This window comes from Sorex araneus, chromosome 2, assembly GCF_027595985.1.
Source record: "Sorex araneus isolate mSorAra2 chromosome 2, mSorAra2.pri, whole genome shotgun sequence".
Taxonomy (NCBI): Eukaryota; Metazoa; Chordata; class Mammalia; order Eulipotyphla; family Soricidae; genus Sorex; species Sorex araneus.
This window is the reverse complement of record NC_073303.1, coordinates 151,486,483-151,500,175: the sequence shown is the minus strand read 5'-3', so window position 1 is coordinate 151,500,175 and position 13,693 is coordinate 151,486,483. Positions and strand designations below refer to the sequence as shown.

The following is a 13,693-nucleotide window of genomic DNA, read 5'->3' as shown; positions in this document are numbered from 1 at the left end:
ATCCCCCTTTATTGCCCCACATGACAAATGTGATCCAGACTGGACTGCTGTTTGCTATCTCAAGCACCATAACAAAAGTGAGTATCTCAGGAGCATTGAGCCCCCAGGCATCATAACAACAACAAAAAGGAAGGAAGGAATTTAGCTAATTATTTTTAAGAAGCAGCAAAATTAATGGTTGGTCCAGATTCACTGCTCAAATTGGCCAGCCCACAGCAGTGGAACTAGATTGAAAGTATGGACCATTTTGATCAAAGTTTAGAAAAAAATTACTCACATTTGATCTATGAAAATGAACTGAAGAAAATTGAGATGGGGTGCAACTTTAGACTTTATAGAAGAAAGCAAATATCTCCATTAAAACTTGTTAGATACCAAAGACATAGCTCAATGGTTTGAGTGCATGCTTTGTATACGGAAGACCTAGGCTTGATCCCTCAAAACCACATGATGCTCTGAGCATGGCTAGAAGTGACTGAAGCAACACAGGGTGTCGTCCCCAAACAAAAATAAAGTAAGAAAATTGTAAAATCCAGAGCTAGAGATTAATTCAAATGGAGTATTGTCATAGCCTAGTAAAATACTCCTTAGGGTCAGTGAGATGTAATGTGGATAGTAACATAATATTTAATTTAAAATTGCTGCTGCTATTATTCAGCACAAATGACATCCATGGAAGTGTTTAATCTCAAAGGTGATGTCTAGTATAATTAGAATGTATTGTTTGTATTATTCTCAAGCTATATTTGCATTATTATAATTGCTTTCATATTTTTCCAAATGGTGTGACCTTAACCCAGGATAATTATAAGAGTTTTAACTAAGTACAATTATAATCAACATTTCATAATTTCATTTGATAGATATTCAAAGATAGACTGTCTAAAGTAGATCAGATATATTATGTATTCTACTTCAATTAAGTTAAACAAATACCTTTTGTACAACTAGCAAGTGCTAAGAACCAGCAAAAAACTTGGGGTATAATAATAATCAAGACATTATTTTTGCCACTAAGATTTAAAGCCAATAAGAAAAAAGATTTCTTTACACATTGTTCTCAGTGTGATGGTGTAATAATGGATATATATATATAGTCTCCAATAAATTATAATAGAAATAAAACAAAGTGTTCAGAATTTTAACTCAGAAAAATTCCATTGTATAAATGAGCTTTCTTTCCCCCTTAAAATATTTCATTTTGGGACTGAGGAGATGGCTGGAGCACATTCTTTTGATATCATGTTATCTGGAGTGTGGCCTGCTACCGATTACAGCCAGAAGTGACACCTGTGCACAGACTTTTATTTTTTTTTTCAAATTGGTATAAGTGTATTTATTACTCTAGATACTCATTCATTTACATAAAGGAAAAATATAAAATTTACTATAAAGTTAGTCAGCTGGCTTCCCCTTGTCCTTTAAGCTACCTGTTTCAGTCCTCTTCTAAAGTCAGATTAGGCAAAAAATAACCCCCTATTCTTATTATCTGCCCTGTGTAGTAGTTTTTTCCTACTAAAGCAGCAGAACCATTTCATTTTTGGGAAATCTTGAGATAATTTCTCCTTGGTATAAGATTACTCTTGTTGAGAATGTTTTTCAGTGGAGCTAGAGAGATATAATATAAAGTAAGGCACTTGTTTTGTGTGCTGGCAACCCACTTGATTCTGGCGCCACATATGATTCCCTGAGCACCTCCAAGTGTTGCACAAATCCCTCGCACCCAAAATTTTGTTTCGTTTTGTTTTTGTTTAGGGGCTACCCTCTGGGACTTACTTCTGGTCTGTACTCAGGGATCACTCCTTGCAGGACAGGGCAAAGGATAATATGTGGTGGCAGGAATCAAACCAGGGTTGGCTGCATGCAAGCTAAGTGCCCTACCCACCTGCCCTCTGTAAGGTCACTCTGGCTACCCCCTTAGCATATTTTTTTAAATTTTTTTATTGAATCACCAAGTGGAGGGTTACAAAGTTCTCAGGATTATGTCAGTTATACAATATTCAAACACCCTTCCCTTCACCAGTGCCCATCTTCCATCACCAACCCCCCCAGTATATCTGCCGCCCCCTCCCACCTCCCTAGTCCCCACCCTTGTACGTGATAAGTTTCACTTCATTTACGCTTATCTCGATTACATTCCATGTTTCAACACACAACTCACTACCGTTGCTGGGGTTTCCCCCCAAAAAGAAAAAGACAGTCCTATTGCCAGTGAGGCATTTGATAGTTCTCCATTGCTAAGAATATAGAGATATTAAGTCCTGCTGTTTGTTACATAACTTTTCTTTTTCCCCCTTGCCCACGCCACCGAGTTCACGCCTGTTTAGTAATCGCCACGCTGTCTGACAAAGGAAAAAAAAAACGAAGAGGATGGTTATTTCCCGTCATCAGCCGGCGTGGGGCTCTGGCTTAGTTGATAGTCTAGTAGAGTGTCTGCAAGCAGTTTCTGGAACCAAAGGTCTTGCGCTGATATCGGCTCCGGCTCGAGATACCACCAGCGTCCCGCTGGTCCATGTACCTAATTTTTCCCCTTATTTCCCATTCCCACCCACCAGGTCTGTTTGCTTAATGGACATCACACTATGTTTGACACCACGCCGCGTTTCTTCCCGAGAAAGAAGGATATTTCTTCTCAGCCGGCGTGGGGATATAGCTTAGTTCAGTCTAGAGAGATGGCTACCATTTTGATTGCCTTCAATATTTCAACAAAATACTTACTATTCTTGTTAGGATCACCCACAAAAGTCCGACCCATTAAGAAGGAACCATTACATATTGCTGATACTAAGATGACATTAGGTCGCGCGGCCGCTTCTGCGGCCACGCGGTTTTGGGTTTCTGTCTAAAGTCCAGGGAAAAAGTTGAAGGAGAGAGAGAGAGAGAGAGATTAAAAAAAAAAAAAGAGAGAAACGCCGGGCCCCAACACGGGGGACCTGGCGGAAACTCTCAAGTCACATACTGCAGGTTGCTGGTGGGCTGCTGGTGTCCAAAGCAGCTCCCTCCTCTTCGTCAGTCATTCTGGGGGTGCGGGCGCGGAGAAATGGGAAAGCCCATGTGGCTGCACTCTCTTTAAGTGTCCGATGTGGGCGGAGACCGGTACTTCCCCGCCCTCGTTCCCCCGCCAGCCGCCGTGCATTTGGGTGCATCTCTCCATTTTGTGCTCAGAGAAGTGGGGTAGATGCTGTGCTGTGCCCAGGAGAAGTTGAGGGAGAGAGAGAGAGATTAAAGAAAAAAAAAAGAGAAACGCCGGGCCCCCGCACGGGGGACCTGGCGGAAACGCTCAAGTCACATACTGCAGGTGTGCACAGACTTTTAAGTAGACCCTGATCACGGTCAGGTGTGACCCCAAAATGGAAAAAAATTATGTAGTAGATTACTATCAAAGGAAAAACATAGTAAAAATAACAAACTCTTTTGTATTTCTTATTCAATAATTAGTGGAAAAGGCAGAAATAAAAACTTATCTTAAAAAAAAGAAAAGAAAGGAGCAGATTAGTTCTGAATCAAGATTTTGTATACTTTTTCAATGTTAATGACTACAATGTTCCTTCCTTCCTTCCTTCCTTCCTTCCTTCCTTCCTTCCTTCCTTCCTTCCTTCCTTCCTTCCTTCCTTCCTTCTCTTTCTTTCTTTCTTTCTTTCTTTCTTTCTTTCTTTCTTTCTTTCTTTCTTTCTTTCTTTCTTTCTTTCTTTCTTTCTTTCTTTCTTTCTTTCTTTCTTTCTTTCTTTTTCTTTTTCTTTCTTTCCTTTCTCTCTTTCTAAAACTTTCTAGAGAAATGAGAGGGATGAGAAAGACAAGCATAAGAAAGAGATGGGCTTCTCCAGAGGTGAAGAAGTTAACGGTGATAATTTTCAGTTACTTCTGCCATTGTTTCTAAATTTGAATACTGGGTTTTGGGAAACTGGATCCACAGGTGTGGATTTGACACTCACAATGTCTGTGCCAAGGGTGTAATGCCAGAAAATGATACCATTATTATAACAAATTTACAGATAAATGATAACTGCATAATCATATTAAATAATGCGGCTGACCCAGGTTCGATTCCTCTGTCCCTCTCAGAGAGCCCTGCAAGCTACCGAGAGTATCCTGCCTACACAGCAGAGCCTGACAAGCTACCCGTGGCATATTCGATACAAATATATAGGCCAAAAAACAGTAATAAGTCTCACAATGGAGATGTTACTGGTGCCTGCTCGGGCAAATCGATGAACAACGGGATGACAGTGCTACAGTGCTAATAAGAAGATAGGCAACGTTTCTTCTGCTGGCATCAATTTTGGAACGATGACTTTTAGTGATGAGTTCTAGTGCTGTCTTTCCAAGTGATTTCAAATGATTAAGTTAAGGGTTTCCATGTTTTCTACACTGCCAAAGAAACAGTAATATTAGTCAACTAGGACAGGAGATATGGTTCAAAGGTTAAGGGGGCTTGTCTAGCCTACAACTCTGGCCACAGTTTTGGTTTGAATCCTGGCACTTCATGAGTTCTTCCAGCACTGCCAAGCATGACTCCTGAGTACAGGGCTAGGTGTGATCCCTAACCAGAGCCAGGAATAGCCACTTAGCACCTCCAGTTTGGGTTCACCACAAAAAGATAGATGGGAGTAGAGAGATAGTATAGGGGCCAAGGCTTGTATGAAGGCAATCCTGGTTCCAACTCCCAGTACTACATATTTTTCACCAGGAATGGTCCCTGAGTGCAGAACCAGGGGTAAGCCCTGAGCACAACTTGGTTTGACAATTGCCCTTCCCTACCCCAAGTTGTCGATTATTCATTTTGGACTAGGAATACTAAAACAAACTCCTATAAGTTACTATGGTCACTAATCACTGGTCTAGGCCCTCTGCACCTATGAATTCCTTTAAGTCTGTAACAGTCCTCTATGTAGGATTTTTCACTGTTTTTGTTTTACGTATGAAGAGACAGAAAAGGACACAATAATTAAGTAATTTTAAGAACTAAGATTTGAGTCTAGAACTTAAAACTTCAAATCTATTCTTGAAATCATTATGATATACTCATATTAGCTCATAATTCTGATAATGATCTTTAATATCTTTCTCCCAAAAGGCTAATTTTAAAGCGTCCTTTCCATCCAAGGAAATACTTTTATTTGCTTCTTTCAGCAACCAGGAAATGTTCTTTCACTGCAGTCTCTAGGTGAAGAAACTGCTAACTGATTGCTATAAAAGGGGAAACAGCCAGACAAAGCCCTTGGCTTTGAATCACTTTTCCAAGACTTGAAAGCTTTTTCCAACCTGAAAATGTCTCCCTGGAGTAAAGGACTTTTTGAACTGTGTTTAAAATAACTTAGAAAGTGATGTAAAAGAAAAGTGGGACTCTTTAGGGTTATGGGAAATGGCTTGTGCAATCATTTCTTAGTACCAATGAACTAGTTCTGCATATTTCTTTCCCAAAACTAATTAATTTACCATTTTCCATTGAGGAAAAGGAGAAAATAATAGAGACACCTATAGCGAAGCCTATTTCAGAAGTATGGGGAACTAAAAAATGTAGTAGATGGTGTAACACATGCTGAAACAGGCACTGTATAATTATAATTAATCATAATTGCTAAAATGAGCCAACACAGCAGTCTAATGAGATGATCCTTGTTGTCTCATAAAAGAATGTTGTTTAATCCTAGGGTCCAAGGACAGATGACTGGATAACAAAACTCTGGTATATATACAGACTGAAAGGCTACATGGTTATAAGAAAAGACAAAATCATGCAATTTGCCATTACGTGGATGGAACTAGAGGGTATCATGATGAGTAAAATCAGATATGGACTGATTTCTCTCATATGTAGGTTATAAAGAAATATAGTAAGGGAATAACAAATACCAAAGACAGTAGAAATTGAGGACCTATAGAAGTGAGCTTGCTTTGTGCCGCCATGCGAGATCGACCCTGGAGGCAACTGAACCACTTCGGACACGAGCGGCACCCCCAAAATGCCTCCAAACTGTGTGCTCGGAGCTACTGGCCCAGGTGCGGCCAGCGGGGTATGGTCCTTTCTCTCTCAACTCTTTCTTTTTGAATGCAGCGAGGCAACAGCCGGTTTTTAGACTATGCAGGAAGCCCGGGAAAGCCGATGGGGCGGGACTTCCGGATCCGCCCTGTGCCAATGATATTTAAGCACAGAGCCATGTGGGGACGCTCCTTTGTGCCGCCACGTGAGATCGACCCCGGAGGCAACTGAACCGCCAGCGAGTGATGCAATTACCAAAAGAATTTTCCTTGGACTTCATATAGAAATCCAAAACCGCGTGGCTGCGGTAGCAGCCGCACGACCTAATATCTCTTGATTGTCAGCAACGTGTAAATGTTCCTTTTTGGCAGGGCTTACTGTCGGGGGAAACTCCAAACAATAGTACTGAGTTTTTTGTCGAAGGGTAAAAGATTGTAGCGATAGAATTTTAGGCAGAATTTTCCCTGGACTTTATATAGAAACCCAAAACCGCGCGGCCACAACAGCCTAATGTCATCTAATCATCAGCAATATGAAATGGTTCCTTTGTAACGGGTTGGACTTTGGGGGGACCATAATAGGGTTAAAATTTGTAGTGACGTGTAATTTCTGGCTGTACTTTCCCTGGACTTTATACAGAAATTCAAAGCTGCGAGGCCGTTGCCATGGCCACGCGACCTAATGTCATTTAATCATAACCAATATGAAATGCTTCCTTCTTAACTGGTCGGACTTTAGTGGGAAATCCTAACAAGAATAGTAAGTCTTTTGCTGAAATATTGAAGGCAATCAAAGTGGTAGCCATCTCTATAGACTGAACTAAGCCATATCCCCACGCCGGCTGAGAAGAAATATCCTTCTTTCTCGGGAAGAAACGCGGCGTGGCGTTAACCATAGTATGATGTCCTTTAAGCTAATACGGACCTGGTGGCGTGGGAATGGAATACAAGGGAATAAATTATTATGTACTTGGAACAGCGGTACGCTGGTGGAACCTCGAGCTGGGGCTGATACCAGTGTATTACTTTTGGTTCCAGAAACTGCTGGCAGACATTCTTCCAGACTATCAACTAAGCCAGAGCCGCACGCTGGCTGATGACCGGAAATAACCATCTTTTTCGTTTTTTTTTTTTTCCCTTTGTCAGGCAGCGTGGTGATTACTAAACAGGCATGAACTTGGTGGCGCGGGACGAGGCGGAAGGAAAAAATAGAAAAGTTATGTAACAAACAGCGGGACTTAATATCTCTACATTCTCAGCAATGGAGAGCTATCAAATGCTTCCTTGACAATAGGACTGTCTTTTCTTTTTTGGGGGGAAACCCTAGCAACAATAGTGAGTTATATGTTGAAACATGGAATGTAACCAAGATAAAGCGTAAACGAAGTGAAATTTATCATTTTCAAGGGCGGGGACTGGGGAGGCGGGAGGGGGTGGGAGGTATAATAGGGTGGTTGGTGATGGAATATGGGCACTGGTGAAGGGAAGGTTGTTTGAGTATTGTATAACTGACATAATCCTGAGAGAACTATGTAACCCTCCACATGGTGATTCAATAAAATTTATAAAAAAAAAAAAAAAGAAGTGAGCTTACCCATGGTGGGTTGGTGGATGGGAGAGGACCATGGTGGAGGAAAATTGACACTTTGGTGAAGTGTGTGGTGTTGGAGCATTGTATTATGAAATTCTATTAATGATATTGTAAATCATGGCTGCTTCAAATAATTTTTTAAAGTGTGATTTAATTAGAATGAGTCAACTGATGGAAGTAACCTCACAGAATGTCAGGTAGTTTCATTTTTCATTTATTCTTATAACTTGAGACAAAAAGTTTATTGCTGGACTTTAAAAATATGTCAATCAGTAGATACTAGGGCTGGGAGGATTGTCCCATAGCTGGAAGCCTGCTTCATGAGCAGAAGGGAGAAGGCAGATGGAATAGAGAAGGGATCACTAAGAAAATCAGGAATGGAGGAATCAGGCTGTAGGATTCAGGCTAGAGGGGAAATGTGTGCGGAAAGTAGATAATGGACCAAACATGATGACCTCTCAGTGTCTGTGTTGCAAAGACGTCATTTGATGCTCTTTGGAATTGTAATTAATAGTACAATTGTATTCTTTTGGGGGTATGGTCTAACTAGATAATGGAGATGATACACAATATGCTAGAGAATAGAGAGAAGGAGAAAAAGAGGTCTCTGTGCAGTTTTGCTGCAGTCTTAAAAGATGAAAAACACAGACCATTTGAATTATCTCACTTCTAGGGTGCCCTTCTACTTCCTTTTCAAATTGTATCAGGGTAATTTATGGAGAGCACATTTGTGAAAGGACTTGATGTGTAGATATAGAGGAGGATTTCATGTTTATTATAAAATAAAATGATAAGAAAAACTAATTGTCAAAATTATGGTACTGAAATTATAATGAAATATAAAACACTATTTAAAAGTGTTCTTTGCATTTAATACCTGCCATGCATGTGTGAAGCTCTGAAAATACAGGAAAATAAATCATATGCAGTACAAATCAGTTTTAAAATGACTGGTGGAATTATGGGTTCATTAAAAATTATTTTTCATGGCTAGCTGGAAACATAGTACAAGATGTAAAGTGCTTGGACATGGAACACCCAAGTTCTATCCCAGGCACCACTTATGGTCCCCCTAAGCACTTTCAGGGGTCACTCCTAATCTGAAAGCCAGAAATACTCCCCTGAGAACCTCTAAGTGTGGCCCCAAACTCTGAAGAAAAAATATTTTGCATCTGTATATTTTCTGTCTTCCTATAATAACACATCATATTTGTGCAATAAAAATAATCTTACAATAAAATGCTGGATAATATCTAGGTATAAATTAGTGTCAGTCCACTTAATATTTTTTCAATATATGATACATCTGCAAATGTATTAATATACAATTTGTTTAGCATATTAATAAATGAAACATATAACACAGTTTTTTGTCTTTGCTCTCTTTATAAAACCTGTTCTGTATTTTGCTTTTTCTTACCCTTCCCCTCACATTAACCCTCTTATTATCACCCAACCCACATATGACCACACATGGTTAGCACTTAAGAATTTATGCTTTGATGTTTTCCTTCATGCTTATATGTTTTTGTGAAGATGTAAACATATCACTCAATGCTAATGATTGTTTAACAAAAAAGCATTAATTATACAAAGGCATCTATGGCCTACATTTTTCACTAAATAATACATCACCAAAAACTGTTAGAACTCAAAATGATGATAAAATCATTAAAAATGACTGTTATTGAATGATTATCCCATATTGAAGTTTATTGTTTTGTTTTTCTTTGCTTACCATGATGAAAAATGTTGTAACTGACATACTTTTACACGTATCATTATTTCATTACTTGTTGTTTTATTTCTTTGGGAAAGTGAGCTAGGAGTAGTAATATAAGAGAGAAAAATAGTCTTAAAATTTTAATAGATATTCCAAGATTGCTTTCCAAAAGGCAATAACAATTAACAAGTGCAGAAGTAATGAATAAAAAGTACACTTTCTCTTGCATTTTTATACTGAAGTATAGTTTCATTCATATTTAAACTTTTGACAAGCCAATAGGTATAGAGTGATATCTCATTGTAATTTTATTTCTATATTAATTTGAGCATTTAACATTCTAACAATAACTTTGAGTTTTGACTGAACTACTTATTCTGCTAGATTATTTTGCCTCTTTTCATATGCATTATTTACTTTTTCTTTGTTTATAACTGTTCTTTGTATATTTTGTTTCCCAATCCAGTGTCATTTGCATTAGTAACGTGATATAAATATTATTTGACTCTCAAATTTGTTTTGATAGTGTTTTTCTTTTATTTTGATTCATTTCTTTTTACAATGTTTTTTTTTGTTAGTATTGAAGGTTGTAAATGTTTCAATTTAGTATGCATTTCTTTAATTAATTTATTTTTTGATAGAGGCTTTGGGGGCATATCCAGCTGTGCTCAAACTTTGCTCAGGGATCATTCCTGGTGTGTTTGGGAGACTATATGGGGTGTGGGGGGAACAAATGCCAGTTGGTCACATGTAAGGCAAGCACTCTACCTGCTGTACTATCACTCTGACCACCAGTCAGCATTTCTTAATAGTCAACTGCCAAGGGGAACACCAACAATAATAACAGTTTATTCTGCAAATAAATCTGTTAGGATAGAAAAACTTCAAGTAATCTCTTCTTTAAGGTAAAAGATTCTTTTTCTTTCTTTCTTCCTCTCTTCCTCTCTTTCTTTCTTTCTTTCTTTCTTTCTTTCTTTCTTTCTTTCTTTCTTTCTTTCTTTCTTTCTTTCTTTCTTTCTTTCTTTCTTTCTTTCTTTCTTTCTTTCTTTCTTTCTTTCTTTCTTTCTTTCTTCTTTCCCATTTTATTGAGGTACCAGGATTTGCATTACTGTTGCTGATGCTTGCATACCACATGCTTGCTGCATTCTAACACCACACCTTCACCAGAGAGACCCACATTCCCAAGTTCCCTCTTGGAACCCTTCCTACGTGAGCACAGATGTATAGACAAAATTCCAAGTCTATTATCCCTCATTAAATTTTGTTTTTATGGGTATAAAACTTCTGTGACATATTTTTGGTTAAGGTATTTTCATTAAAAAGTACTGATTTAAAAAAAAATTAACTTAAAACTGCCACACACACGTACACATGGTTCACCAAATATTTTCCTTTTCCCTTGAAGGTTTTAAGATGCATTGTTATCATTAACTAGTCTTTACTATTAAACTTAAATAGCCAATTGAGACTAGTAGTTCTGAGTCCATTTTCCACCACTGGTTAAGATTGGGGTGTCAGATACTGAGGATAATATCATTTAGCCGTCTGAGCCTTCTGGGCAGACTGGGCAACCTTATTAGCCCCATCTGCCTTCTCGTCCATTGCTTTGATGACACCCACAGCAACAGTGTGCCTCATCTCATGAATAGCAAAATGACCCAGAGGACACTATTCAGAGAAAATCTCAACACACATGGGCTTGACAAGCCCCATATCAGCAATGATAGCATCATCAAATTTCAAGAACTTCAAGATATTGTTCAGTTTTTTTCTGAGAATGATGATCAATCTTTTTCTTCAGATCAGTGAACTTACAAGCAATGTGGGTTGTGTGACAACCCAGCACAGCTGCATAACCAGCATTGATTGGGCCTGGATGGTTCAGGATCACCCGAGCTGTGAAATCTTCTGCTTCCATTGGAGGGTCATTTTTTGCTGTCATCAGCCACATTACCATGACAGACATCGCTAATGGACAATTTCATTTTCTTTTATTAAAAATTTATTTACTTTTAAAGTGAATCACAGTGAGATATACAATTACAAAGTTGTTCAGTGATTGGGTTTCAGTCATACAATGTTCCAACACCTGTTTCTTTGCCAGTGTACATTTCCCATCACCAATGTCCCCAGTTACCTTTCTCACTCCACCCCGTGTCTTTCCATCTCTCTCTCTTGCTCTCTCTTTCTCTCTCCTCTCTCTCACTCTCTCGCACTTTCCCTCCCTCCCTTTTGGGCATTATGAGTTGCAATATAGATACTGAAAGTTTAGCATACGTATCCCTTTATTTACTTTCAACACTCAGTTCTTTTCCAGAGTGATCATTTCCAACTATTATTAATAGGCAATTTCTTAACACTGTAGCCCATGTTGTCTCTGGGAAGAGCATCACTAAGAACTTCATAGTGAATTTCAACAACATATACCTGAGTTTTAACATTGACTGGAGCAAAATTGACTACCATGTCACGTTTGAGAACACCATAGGGACCAATACTTCCCTATGGTGTTGCCAGCATCATGCAAGGGCAGGCACAGGGGCTTGCCAGTTGGACAATGGGTTAGCAGGATGTAATCCAGAGATTCAACATATGATCCTCTGGCACTACCATCTTAACAGGTGACTTGCCAACCCTTGAACCATGGTGCATTAGTACTTGGCTCCAGCACATTGTCACAATTCCCACTAGAAATTGGCACAAATGCTATTGCCTCAGGGTTGTAACTAATATTCTTAATGCAAGTGCTAATTTCTTTAGCAATTTCCTCTATTTCGTCTGTGTGTAGGGTGACTCAGTGGAATATATTTTGTTGACAGCAGAAATGAGCTGTTTCACACCAAAGGTGTTAACCAGAAGGGCAAGTTCATGGCTCTGTACATTCTCGGAGGTAACCGTCTCAAATTCACTCACCAGTAGCAATAATTAGGACAGCACAGTAAGCCTTAGGTGAGCCTGTAATAAAGTTTTGGAGAAAGTGTCTATGCCCTGGGGCATCAACGTTGGATGCATAGTTTCTCTAAGTCTTATCTCTTAAAGAAGCTCCCTTAACTCTTCTTGCAGAACTGGATTCAAGGCTATTAATTTCTTAAGTGTTGCCTGTGCATGAAGTTCTGTATTATTCTTTCAAATCTGAATGCAAATCTAGCTGGATAGAGTATTCTTGATGAGGTGTTCATTTCACTAAGCTTTTGTTTATTTTTTTTTTAGTATACTCCACCCTTTTCTTCTGGCTTATAGAACCCCATTTCAGAGAACTTCTATGAGTATTGTGGGTTTTCCTTTATATATATTATATATATGTATATGATCCTCTTTAATCATGCTGCTTTCCATATTTTCTCTCTGTTTCTAGCTTTTGTCTTCTTGATTACAAGTGTCTTGGAGTTTTTCTATTTTATTTCTGGGACTCTGGGGGCCTCTTGAATCTTGGTTCCTGCACTTTTCAACTCTGGGAAATTCTTATCTATGATTTCTTTAGGTAGTGATTCTTCATCAAATTTGTCTTCTTATTCTGCAGGGATTCTGATGATTCTTATATTCTTTATCCCATAGTTCTCTGATGTTTTATTCACTTTCTTTCAAACGTACTTTCCCATCTTCTGTTGTTTTCTAGATGTTTACTGTATCTCTTCTTGGAGCTCCTCAATCTTTTCCTCAGCTACTGTTTTTTGACTGGTCTGGTCTTCAGTTGTATTTTTTTTTAATTTTATTTATTTTTAATTAGAGAATCACCGTGAGGGTACAGTTACAGATTTATACACTTTTGTGCTTATACTTCCCTCATACAAAGTTCGGGAACCCATCCCTTCACCAGTGCCCATTCTCCACCACCCGTAAACCCAGCGTCCCTCCCACCCTCCCCAATCCCATCTCCCCCCCACCCCACCCTGCCACTGTGGCAAGGCATTCCCTTCTGTTCTCTCTCTCGAATTAGCTGTTGTGGTTTGCAATAAAGGTGTTCAGTGGCCGCTGTGTCAGTCTCTAGCCCTCATTCAGCCCGCAACTCCCTTCCCCCACATGGCCTTCGACTACAATGTAGTTGGTGATCGCTTCTCTGAGTTGACCTTTCCCCGGAACGTGAGGCCAGCCTCGAAGCCATGGAGTCAACCTCCTGGTACTTATTTCTACAGTTCTTGGGTGATAGTCTCCCACTCTGTTATTCTATATACCATAGATGAGTGCAATCTTTCTATGTCTGTCTCTCTCTTTCTGACTCATTTCACTCAGCATGAAACTTTTCATGCCCATCCACTTAACTACAAAATTCTTGACCTCCTTTTTTCTAACAGCTGCATAGTATTCCATTGTATAGATGTACCAAAGTTTCCTCAACCAGTCATCCGTTCTGGGGCATTCGGGTTTTTTCCAGATTCTGGCTATTGTAAACAGTGCTGCGA

General features: G+C 39.1%; 1 pseudogene; it reads right to left on the bottom strand.

The window, feature by feature from the left end:
* Positions 1 to 10,826: 10,826 nt before the first annotated feature.
* Positions 10,827 to 12,892, bottom strand: LOC101552357 (elongation factor 1-alpha 1-like; annotated as a pseudogene).
* Positions 12,893 to 13,693: the final 801 nt, after the last annotated feature.